This window comes from Manduca sexta, chromosome 7 (assembly GCF_014839805.1).
Source record: "Manduca sexta isolate Smith_Timp_Sample1 chromosome 7, JHU_Msex_v1.0, whole genome shotgun sequence".
In the NCBI taxonomy this organism is placed as follows: Eukaryota; Metazoa; Arthropoda; class Insecta; order Lepidoptera; family Sphingidae; genus Manduca; species Manduca sexta.
This window is the reverse complement of record NC_051121.1, coordinates 6,961,906-6,974,863: the sequence shown is the minus strand read 5'-3', so window position 1 is coordinate 6,974,863 and position 12,958 is coordinate 6,961,906.

Genomic DNA, 12,958 nt, shown 5'->3' with positions numbered 1-12,958 from the left:
AAGTATAAAATACAGTCGCAATTGAGCAGAAAATTTTACAATTTGGTAATCAAAAAGTAGATCATATTTTAAAAACTTTAAGAACACGTAAATATACAGTAATTTTCACACTTTATGACATTTAAATAGGTATTATACAACACAATTTAAATCGCTATTCAAAGTGTGAAAGTGAGGACATCAAAACATATCATTCTTATCAACAAATACTTGGCAGCTGACGATGCGTGTTTCCAACGGAATCTCAAGATCCGATTTGTGAATCACAATCCAATTTCATACGTTATCATGATAATTTCCGCCCCGTATCAAAACACAGAACGTGATCATTATATTAAACAAACGCGTCCGTCCGTCTGTCACGCGGTCCAAAATGGCGGTACCGTATAGCTATGAATCACCCTTAATTCCTTTCATTTATTTTCGTCACCTCGTTTGATGTCCGATGCATTAAATGACACTATTATGGCATGGACGTATTAAGGATTTTAGGGAAGGTCATTTTATTAGGAGTCTTTCATGTCTAGAGAGTATATAATAATTATTATAATATTAGCCCTGTATTGTATACTGTCCCACTGCTGGACACTGGCTCTCTTTACTACTGAGAGGTATTAGGCCTTAGTCCACCACGCTGGCTTAATGCGGATTGGTGGACTTCACACTAGAGAGTGCTTGACCGTAATAATAAATACCTTATCCAGGTATATGAGGAAACACTTTAATCTTGTTCCAGACGTATATTTTATACATCTGTGGGTTTCGTGATATTTAAGAATGGATAGAATATTTTCTTCGTACCAATAAAGTTTTTTTATAATTCGAACTTGAAACATTTTGCTTTATTACCTTTTTAAAGTATGTTTTAAAGCTGTGTTTTCTGTGTCTGGGAGTCCTTTAAACTTTACCATAACAGAGCTTGGACAACCAGGCTAATGAATTAAAAATGTGAGTTCAATTTGCACGAATAAATTGTTTAAAATTTTCATTTAGCATCAAATGCCTTAATGAAATCTGTCCATAGAATATCAATAGATGCAGTAGAGCGTGCATGTTACATTATTATTAAGAGTTGCACCTGTAAATTTATTTTAATAATATGTTTTTACCATTTTTTCCTCACGTACCATGTAGTCGGAATCACCGACCGTGAACCGTGTTTTCGACTAATTTAATATGTCTCGGGTAAGTTTTAATAATATTATGTTTTAACATTTTAATAGTTGGTACATGTATAAACACTCCGTTCCACCTCTCTGGATACGGCCCCTAATGATTATAATTAGAACCAAAAAGGATCGGCCTGTGAAACCAAATAAAAATGGACACGCAACAGGTGTTGATTTCGTCACAGACGATTTCAAATAATTTGTACCTAGTAGTGATAGTTCCCGAAAAAGTGAAATTGGAGTGTATTTTTATTTTATTCCATGCTACAGTTTAATGTGTGTAAACAATATACAGGATCATTTTGACGTAGCGTTACTGAACGAAACCACGTACTTATATTTTTGAAAATAACACTTAACAATAAATTATTCGAACTGAAGGCGTAAAATAAAAAAGTGTAAGATTCGAACAAAATAAATATCAATAAAAAGTTATTTTAATTTTACACGCCCGAACCACTACTACTATAAGAAAATTGGTCAAAGCGCTGACATTACTCTTTTTAATCAGAAATATACTCTTGCACACGCCATATTCGCACTAAACTACATAATTAAATAAAAACAGAAAAAGGAAAGCCGAGATTATTGGTGGCTATGTTTGTTAATCTTGGATGATTTTTGGCACAATCTTAGCAAAGGTAGAATCAAGGGATTTTTTTTAACATGACATGACAAGCCGCGGCGCACCGCGAGGGGATGCATGGCCGATGGGTAGTCCGGTCTCGAGTGCGACCCCCGTCAGAGTACCGGCCCACACTCTGTGCGGGTTACGCTAGGCTTACCCAGGTACAGGGGTCTCTGCCTGGTTGGACCACCCTTTCCCCCATATTCGTGAGAATCTCATGGATACAAATATTTTAAAAACACCAATTATAAAACTGACGAGATTGCCTACTCCGGTTACGTTTGTTAGCCTGAAACGGGTCGCTTTATACAAACTCACCAGACTTTCGGCTAAGCGCTTCAGGCACTCGCAACCCTTAGAATTTAGGTGACCATGCTGAGGACAACCCACTATTGGGTTACGAACCTTGGCTCAAGACAGCCACTGGGTGAGAATGAGATATCAACGATTAGGGCAAGCGTGTGGTTTCATATTGACGCAATGTCAAAATGACCTTATATGTCTCGGGAAGACACTGATTTTTTATAGTATCTGATTATAACTTCCTTATAAGTAGACATAGGCCACTTCGCAACTGAGCCTATTTTTGCTGGAGAAACAATTGCAACGATGCCTCCTTTACTTTAAAATATTCGGCAAACAAATCCACTGCCGGGTCCTGATTGATTAGAAAGCCTGTTGACACATTCAACACTGAAGTTTCATGAAGTTTAATTCTAAAAAACAAAATAGATATGAGTAAAACGTGCGGAAAATATAGCTGTGAAAACGACACGGAAGGAAGAGCCCGATCTAGTTCAATTGCTACGTTTGCCTGTTAAATATATTACGCTATATGGAAAATCCCGGGTTGGGTCCCAAAACAAATATCATCGGCATTAATATCGTAATCAATCAAACACAATCCTTTTTTCATGTATGAAGTCAAGCATAGACGCTATCTAGGCGAATCACAGTAGATACTAGATACATTGCAATCAAAAGTGAGATTGTAAGTCATTCGTCTCATCTTATCTTACTTCTTATCTTGTTCTTACTTACTACCTACGTGCTAATATTATCAATACGAAAATATATTGATGTTTCTATGTATATTAGAAATAAACGCAGAAACAACTGGACAAGGATGAAACTTAGCACACATACAAACCATCTTCTGGCTTAACACATGGACTACTTTATAATTCGGTAATTTGCTGCTATGCCGAATAAATGATTATTTTTAATGAATGACGCTACCGTGTTAAAGTTTTTAGCAACTTTTGCGCGGGACAAGATTTCTACGCGAGCGAAGTATGGAACAATACATAGTACGAAATATAGGTGCTGTCTGTGGTGAGTATTCTTTTGTTTATTTCAGCCGTTAAGTATCATATAAAAGTACTGTTGTGTACTGCTCCAAACGTTTTTAGTAATCATTAATTATTGGTAATTATTTTACATCCGATATCTTGTCTGAGCGTTTATTATTTCGCAATCAAGCTGATCGTGTAGGCATTCAGTAAATATCATTTTTTACATAATATAACGTAAGAAGATATCTAGCAAACTTTCCTTAGCCGTGCGTCCGCCAGTTTTGACAATCACGTCATTCAAATTGCGATCGTATGCGTCGGTGCATAAATAACAATTTGGCGGAGCTAATTCTCGTCAGCAGCGATCATATAATTCCAATATAATGGCAATAAGGCATGTGAGAGAGTCCTGTCTCAAAGCAAGTTATTGACTTCACCATGACTTCAACACTATCAAGTCTTTGTGAAAAGGATAGTGGCCTTATTTTTTATCTACAATTATCTTTCGTAGGTTATGTTTTATCGGGTTATCACAGTACGACGTGGAATTGCAATTTTTATCGTTCACACACAAGATCACGTCACGGAAAATAAATAATTTGGCGACATTGAGGCGAACGACTTGACTTCTGATTATTTATTATCTTTTTCACGCGGTTTGCTTGCGTGGACTGTTACAACATAATCGTTTGACTGTTTAAATGAAATCTTATCAAGTTTTTGGACATTAATAATGGTATATTAAATGAATTTAATTAATAATACATTTAAACGTATACATACATAAATAATATATTCTAATTTATATATTTATTAATCTTTCATTAAAATTACTTAACCAAACATTTGACATAGATTCAAAATTAAGTAATAATTGAAATTCATTACGTTACTATATAGGTATTATTATGATTGTTTTTTCGTTCAATGCGTGTTTTGCATTGACACACACACATTATGCCTTTATCCAAGTTAAGGTAGACAAAGGTATAACTATACCACCCACTTTTCGCCTGTGTGTTACATTCCATGATGTTATAGGGGGCGAGCCTATCGCCATATCGTGCACAAATTCCAGACACCAGGCTATTTTGTAGAAACACTAATATTACTTTGCCCGACCTGGGATTCGAACTCAGGACTTCAGAGCGGTTTTGTACCGTTCACGCTAGATAATTACGCCACCGAGGCAGGACTTGAATTGTTGACTTTTAATCACTCTATATAACACAATATGTTGTATCAATTATGGCGGTAGAAAAAGTATTCAATAATTCCATGAGACCAATCCATCGGGACACCAAAGACTTTAAGTTCACGTGCAAATAGCATAATAATAGGCTATGGAATCTATCATAAACTTCATTAATCGTAAATGAGAATGCCTGCTTGGACAATGTTTGAGCAAGCCATTGGAATTTCTTTACGTTACTTCTGGTTCCAAGAATCTATGAGGAAAATATAGTTTATAGCCTATGTGACGTCAGTGGTTATCAGTGCCATCAAATAGATTTGCCATTCTGTGATATTATCATATCAGTCTGATCGGCTTATACGAGTCTTTCGATCAACCAAAACCGTAATACGTCTTTACAATACCAGGTTTTCTTAGCCTATAGTCCACGTAAGTGTATCGATTTCTGGAATCAACCTGTATATATCCGGTTTCGAATAGGCCGGCATAATTGTGTCGAATGTTCAAGGATAATTGTCTATCGTCGGTCAATGCTCTATCTGAATGCTGCTCCACTTACAAATATATTGGTTTGATATGAACCTATGAAAAAAATAGTTAATGCTACGTAGAATTCTTGACTATAATGAATATAAATACATTTTCAGGCTACTCTTCTGGCGCGATGTCCATCTGTTACGTTCTCAAACATTACCTTATCGAAACAGCCCTGACATTAAATTCCATTCTTTATCTTTGAATTGTCTGTATTTGTTATTGTGTCGGCCACTGTTATTGTGATAAAACTGGATAGCAAGATTTTTTCACAGTCGTGTGCTCGGAGAGATTGAGCCCCTTTGGAGGGTGAATTTTCAAAAGCAATTTCTTATTACTCACCTATTAGATTAAGAGGCCGTAAACCCCAGACCTTCGTTATTTTATAAAAGCTGAAAGTTTGTCAACGCATGCTTCCAACACGGGTAAGAACGATGGGCCATTATGAAGTTTGGGTTACAGTGGCTTTAGCAGATAAACGGTGTGCTAAAGGTGTGTAAAATACCGATCTAATTTCATCAAAAATAAAGTGAGATTTTTGGGTATTACCTTCAGAAAATTATTAAAAATCCCGTTATTCATTACCAGACACTTAACATCGTGGCAATCCCTTGCCAGACTCCCTTAATGTTCATGAAATTAATATTTTATTTACGTTATTGTATAAGATCTGATTTTATATATAATACTTAATATTAAAGCATAAAACAACTGTTCTACTTTTTTGTGTATGAAGTAAATGTGATATTTATGTGTTTTAATTTTTAAACAGTGTTGAAAGCCTAAAGCTTTTTATATAGGGTTACTATATTTTTTTTATTCTACTGCAGAACTAAACGTTGCGAACAGTTGTATCATTTGTTGTAACATTTGCCTGTAAACGTAAGTATAAAAAAAACTACAGTTTTAATTTTTTTAAACTGTTTAACAATTATTGACAAAATTATGCGGCCTTCCAACAAGCCGGCATAATTGTGTCGATAGCCAAGGGGTAATCATTTTCGTTAGTCAACATTCTATTGAACGCCATTCCACTTACCATCAGGTGCAGTGGGGTATCTTTGCTGTTACCGTACAGAAAAATACAATTTCTTTAAAGTACTTGACTACGCTTATCATCGCGAGACAATTCCAGACGAACTCTATTTAAATTGGTACATAGTTCTAATTTGATTACCTTGCCAGTGATTTTTAATATCTCATGAGTTTTAGGACTTCAGCTAACTCGTATTAGTTAGCTAGTAATAAATCTGGTTACTGAGAGCCACGTTCTCAGAAAGGTCAATAAGCGTGCTATTTTAAAGTATGTCGCTAAAGGTCAATATTTCATCTGAAGCATGATAAGGGATACAAAGTTTATTACTTGTTTATTTGTTAGTTATTACTTCATGTCGTTTGAGCGTTCTTGGATTAAAGATTATAGAATCAGAGATCTGACTCCCACCTCTTTGTAAAACTCAGTCTTTTAAGGCTTGCATGACTCTTTTAGAATCGTAAAAACATCAGGTGTATAGCCTATTTGCTTGTTTTACTTTGTACGATGTAAAAAAGTATTGGAAGACTGTATTATGTTATAACATAAGTATTGTTAGTTATAATTTGTAAAGCATTAAAATATAAATTTATGTAGACAACAAGCGATATTCCAATGCTAAATCAACTTTGTAATCAACCACGTTATCGATAGGTCACGTTTAACTTTAACCTTTGACATTTCCCAACCTGCAACGGATATAACACGTTTACTTTTTGATAGTTTGTATCTAGACATCTGACGCGTTAGCTGGAAACCATCTGTAACTTTCACAAGCTTTCACAAAGCTTTAAATCAATAACTATCTGCAAGTATAGTTGTGTCGGAACACGCTAGATTTTTCTGCATTGCGCTCAGAATATCCCGTTCAAGGCGCTACCAACCTTTTTCTATTGCCAGTTAATCGTCATTGATACAGTACAATAAGGTAATACTGCGTTCGGCGCAAAACATTTTTTGGCATCGAACATTATTTACAAGTCTATACGTTAGTTCGTACATGAACATTTCTAAAAATAATTAATGGACACAATCGCACATTCGAGCCGTCCACGCCGCTCTACGGCGCGTTCAGTTAGTTCGCTGTCCTCGAACCGTACACTCGTGCCACGATGTTAGTGAAACTCTCTTTCCCCGCGCTATCTTGCGATTATCCAGACGTCGACATGCTTCGGTGCAAGGAGATCAACAGCTTCACGGAATGTGTAGTGCCTCGACGGCCAAAACGGGCACTGCCTCCATTACCAGAAGACTCAGAGTACGACGAGTCCAAAAGACCAAACACGATGCACAGAAAAAGGAAATACAGAAAGCAGTGTCTCAAACTGCCAGCCCTACCTGAATACGACGAATATTGAAATGCAATGGACACCGCTAAATTCATATTTTGAATATCGAAGCGCCGTTCTACTTTCTTCTTCAGGAAACGTTAGCAGCTATTAAAGTACAACTACCTAGTGAGTAACCGTTAATAAAATCGACTTCCGTTATGTTGGCAGTCATTGGAGATGAATTAAATACACGTATTGTTTATGATCTCACGTGTTTTCGTCGTTTGGTGCGCTGCTTCAAGCAAAGGCGGCTGGGATAATCCACCAGAAAACAGTGTTTCTCGCAAAATTTGTTAGATCTAAGCCATAAGTTATGAATGTTAATTGTGATCCGATTTTAGTGAAGTGTGAGTTGTAAATATTTTTGTGATACATTTAAGGAATGAGGGCTTAATTATGTTTGCATTATATCCTGTGTCTCGACGCGAATCTTTATGCTTTTGGCAATGGTTGTAACAGTGTATTATTGAAAGTTTCATATTCAAAAAAAAAGGAGCTATCATTTCATTTGAATAAAAGCTACCATTTCGTAACTAATTATTTGTGATTAAACGCTAGTCAAACAATAAATAAATGATTATCGCATTAGTCACAATAATTCATTGCTTTGTGAAATTATCAGTAACCCTAGATTAATAACAACGGGACCGATATCAAAATCTTGCGAGTTATGATTTGTGTTGTTTGTTTGTTGTTCACTATTTTTAAATGTTTTTGGTCACCTTAATTTAAATTGCTTATTACGTGAAAATTATATGATATATAATTCATAAGTGTATATGTAAATACATCAGTAGGCTATGTTTGTATATTGCAGACTTTCCTATCTCTTACAATTTGAAAAGAGAAAGCATTTACATTATAAGTTAGCCATCGTAATTTTATATACATTCATTCATTAAATAGTCAGTCATTACAATATCTATTGATTCTTATAATTCCTATTTAGTGTTTATTTTATCTGATAGTAGGTTTTTTATGATTAATATGATTAAGTATCTACAATTGACGTCATTCGACCTTGTAAATAAAAATTAAGTTTTAATTGTAGGTATGTAAATGTTTCCTAAGTATTTTTTAGAATTGTTAGTTGTTTAGTTTGAAGTATTGAATGTAATTACTTAAGCACTTTTTCTATTAACGATCTGTGATATAGATTGTCGTTAGGTGCATGTAGATGTTATTTTGTAATTGTTTTAAATAAATTTTAATTGTATATAATAACTGGATTTCATTTATTATCTCTTATCTACCATCTTATGCGATATAAAACATTGAAAATGATACACATTTTTACAATAATAACACACAAAAACAAAATACGACACATTTAAAATTACCTTTTACTTTGCAGAATTATGTACCTACAAAATATATTAGAAAATGAAAAATATCTATAAATGTTGTTGTTTTTAATTGTTTTTCATCGAATTATTAACAAAAATACAATGACGCTATATGGAATTTTCAAATAATATTAATTAGGTCACTCGTAACAACTGTGGATTTATTTGTTCTGGAAGTTCATAAATTAATTTTGAAGTTTGTTACTCAAACAGTCATTTTCAGTAGGTATTTAATAAAATTTGTTGTGCCCGATAAATGTTTTTTTTTATTATGATTGTTTTTTTATAGTAAACATATCCAAAATATGCTTTGAAGACTGGTTTCGAACCAGTGGTGTAGCTTGCTATGGAAGGACCTTGTATCAAAATTTGTTGGGGGTCCTTTAGGGCAGTGTTTAATGTAGGTATGGGCCAAAAGGGGATCCCTAAAGCTCGGGAGCCCCCTATAAGGTATAAAGCTGATATTGCGGTAGCTATGCCCTTGGTTTGAACCTGCAATCGTTGGTTCGGAATTCGGCAGATCCTTTTGCTCCTTACTGGGGCTATCGCTGCTTCTACTAATGCATACTCCTTTCCTGGTCAAAATTTTTAGTAATGTTGATGTGTATGGGTGATGACGATCATTAACATCAGGTGACCTATATTGCTCGTTTGGCGGCATACATGCGCCTCAATTAGACGGAGCAATATCTAGTTTCGCACGTGCGATTCTTGAATAAACATTAATAAAGTTATCCTGTCTGATCATATAGAACTGATATTCTTACCTTCAATGACCGGTGAGGCTTACCAAAATGAATCGAGTTCGGATAATCAAAAATCCGGTTAAATGAATGTATGAAGAAGAATTTCTGGCATAGAAAGCCTACAAAACTTAGGGATAATGTAGATAATATTATTAAAAAAGAATTTTCAAAAATGGTTAAGTATATTTATGTTTTAGACAAAGTATCATCAGCGGTTGGGAATCTAGATACCTGCTAGCGATAGACTTGTCGCAAGGATGTCATTCCCATACATATTTTTATACTTTATTAGCGTAAACAATTGTAGACAGGCGTCTTCATGACGATTTCTGTAGCCCGAATTATCGAGTCAACACAGTTAATTAAGGATCTAGAATGTTTGCTCGAGTGGCATGTAAAACCCAAAATAAAGTGTAAATTAACAAAATCTAGTATTGAATAATAATAATATCAATCCTGTAATATTATATATCGTCCCACTGCTGGGCATGGGCTTCCTATACTACTGAGAGTGATTAGGTCTTATTCCACCACGCTGGCTTAGTGCGGATTGGTAGACACACACCCTCAAAATTTCTATAGAGAATTTCTTATGTAAATTTCCTCACGATGTTTTCCTTCATCATTTAATCAAGCGATAATTTACAAAGAATACACACATCATTTTAGAAATGTCAGAGGTGTGTCCCTTGGGTTTTGAACTTGCGGACATTTGTCTCGGCAGTCCGTTCCACTCCCAAGCAGGCTATCGGCCCTTAACACCCAATACAAAGTGTAAATTAACATCTAGAATATCTAGAATAGAATAGTGTAAGCATTGTTTACTTGTAGGCGGTATCGTTGACATTATTTATCTAGACACATGGTTGATTAATTAAGCAGTTACATTATAATATTTTGATATGAATATGCGCTCATTATTTGCTTTCATTGTGGCATTTAATGACCGTAAACAGTACGATTTCATTATTAAAGTATACACACACTCACGTGTATATTCTGTCCCATTGTTGGACACGGGCCTCATGTACTATTGAGAGGGTTTAGGCTTTAAATCATCACGCTGTCTTAGTGTAGGATGGCGGACTTCATATACTTGTTTAATTCTTATGGCGAACTACTTAGGTAGGTTACCTCACACTGTTTTCCTTCACCCTTAAAGCAAGCGATTTATAAAAAATACACAGAAACTTTAGAAAAGTCAGAGGTGCATGCCCTTAGGTTTTGAACCTGCGGACATTCATCTCGGCATAAACAAAATACTGTGATTATATTAATTAAAACTAACATAGATGATGAAATATGAGTGTGATAACAATTCCACCCAGCTCTGAAAAGGAAAAAGACGGGTATACCTAAAGTAATAACTAATACGACATAAACTTGTCACGGAAAACATAAAATCTATTTTACACCAAGTAATAATGTCAGACTCAGACCTTGCAGAGTCAGTGACCTCACGTTTATTACAATGCCTAAGTTACAACCTTATTACGATTGATAGAGCACGCAATTACTTTGTTAACAATACTAATTCTTATCAAGATAGTCTCAGTTTATGAACTCTTAATATTAGAGCGTGGATCGCCCACTCAATGGTTCTTGGAAAAAGCTTTTTAATCGAATGTTCGGGAAATTTAGATAATTGTGATTCATTTTACCATGTATTAGCTATGTTGTTATCGTACAAGAAGATAGTAGAATCAGGATGGTAGTGTGGGTTGTATTTTAAGTTTAATATCTTTTTTTTTATTTTAGTTATTTCGTTAACAAGTGTTGGTTACATGTCACATAAAGGTGTGAAGTCTCCTTTTAAGCAAAATATTATTGCTTGTATTAGGATTCTTATTTATCAGAGACGTAGCTGAGGATGTTTGAGGTAAGGAAGGGCAGTGGAAACGTCTTTGCCCATCCTAGAAAAAGCATTGCGCTTAAAAGGGCCACGCGTAGCACGGGTCTTTCGTTGAAAAAGGGGACTGTCTTTGGCTCCCACTAATGGTGCCTTTAGAGAAAATCTTCAGGTATCGTAAGTGTTTAGGAACTATATTTCGCTGGCTTACTACAAAAAGTCTAAATGTTATATTTTACTCAAATTGAATTACACATATCACATTATTCTATTTCTTTTTCAGGAAAAACAATCCGATAGACCAATTTAGGGGGAATAGGGGTAGAACAATGAATTTTTGACTTCAAATGTTTACCAATATGACAAATTTAAATCTCATTTTCCAACACAAATTATTAATTTAACATAGAAGCTTGTAATAATCAGCCAGCGATTTGCATGTGTTAAAGTTGTAATAGTCTGGAACTGAAACGGGTATGTGTAAGTTTTTAATGTATATAAAATAATGATTGAGAATAGCTTTTAGCTAGAAAAGTGAAAGGCTTGTGAGTAAATGTATTATGTTATAGGATGCCTCTTTGCTGTCCACGTAACGCCACATCGAATACCGGTAGAAAACATATTGTTAAGATTTATTTAAACACACCAAGGGGGATATAATAAAACGTGTGTGGCAATATCACCGATCCTCTTTTTAATCTTTAATAAAGGATTTAACAAATCCATATTTTATCACTTCCTTCTTTACGTCTATATTTAAGAATCAAATGCCAATTGCAAATATTTATTGATAAGGCTGTAAATATTTTAAAATCAAAGGACGGCTCGTGTTATACAAATGGCCCACCTGACTTCAAAACTCTTACTAAAAAGGATACTTCTTTAAATCGTTTAACCTATATAGTAACCGTATAACAATATAATCATTCAGTTTATTGTGAACACCTTTTATTAAGTCAAATATAATTAAATTTATAGATACTTAAGTTGATCAGCACATTCACGTTGTGACCTAAGCACCAACAGGCTCTTTGTGGCAGTTGATTGTGGTCCGTATGCATATTTGCAATTCAATTTCGCTCATAAACGCGATATCCGTTGATACACTGTCAATTTAAGTCAGTATCTCAAGATCGTCACTATTTTATAATCAGAATATCTCAAATAATATTTTATATCACAGTGCATGATGGATTTTGTTTGACAGGTCAAGTTTTGTTTATTAAATAGTTCAATAGCTTAAACAGCCACTTAAAATGCTACTCAAAGATGAGACTGTTTCATAAATACGGCTCTAATTCTTTAAAATTACGTTACCGTGCTCCATAAATCATGTAAATACCAGATAGCTGTTTATAATTGCGTAACATCAATATTGTTTGACATTGGCTTGGCATCGACAGGGCTATCGTGACCCACTTCAGTTCCACAATTCTGTGTAGTAATTTAGTTGGATGGTGTAGCGTGAAGCGACACCCACGCTACATGCGACGTTCTTGGAACAGTACACGTCATACAAAATGTATTGTTAAACGTGTAATCAGTTGTATAGATTGACATATTTACCAACTATATCTGTTATTATTATGCAAAGATTTGTCTGGTTATGGTCACTAGGCACTATGTATTACTTTGAAGATGTAAGCCACGGCAATATGCGACGAATATAGTTTTCTCTTTCTTAGGAAATATAGACTCAATAACTTCTTTTAAGGCCTCTTAGTTACAAGAAGTACATAAGATGTAGATATCATAGATGATGTTTTCATCTATCATCTGTCAAAGGAAATAAACTACTTAAACGTTTGCTTGAAGCTGATTTTTTATTAACA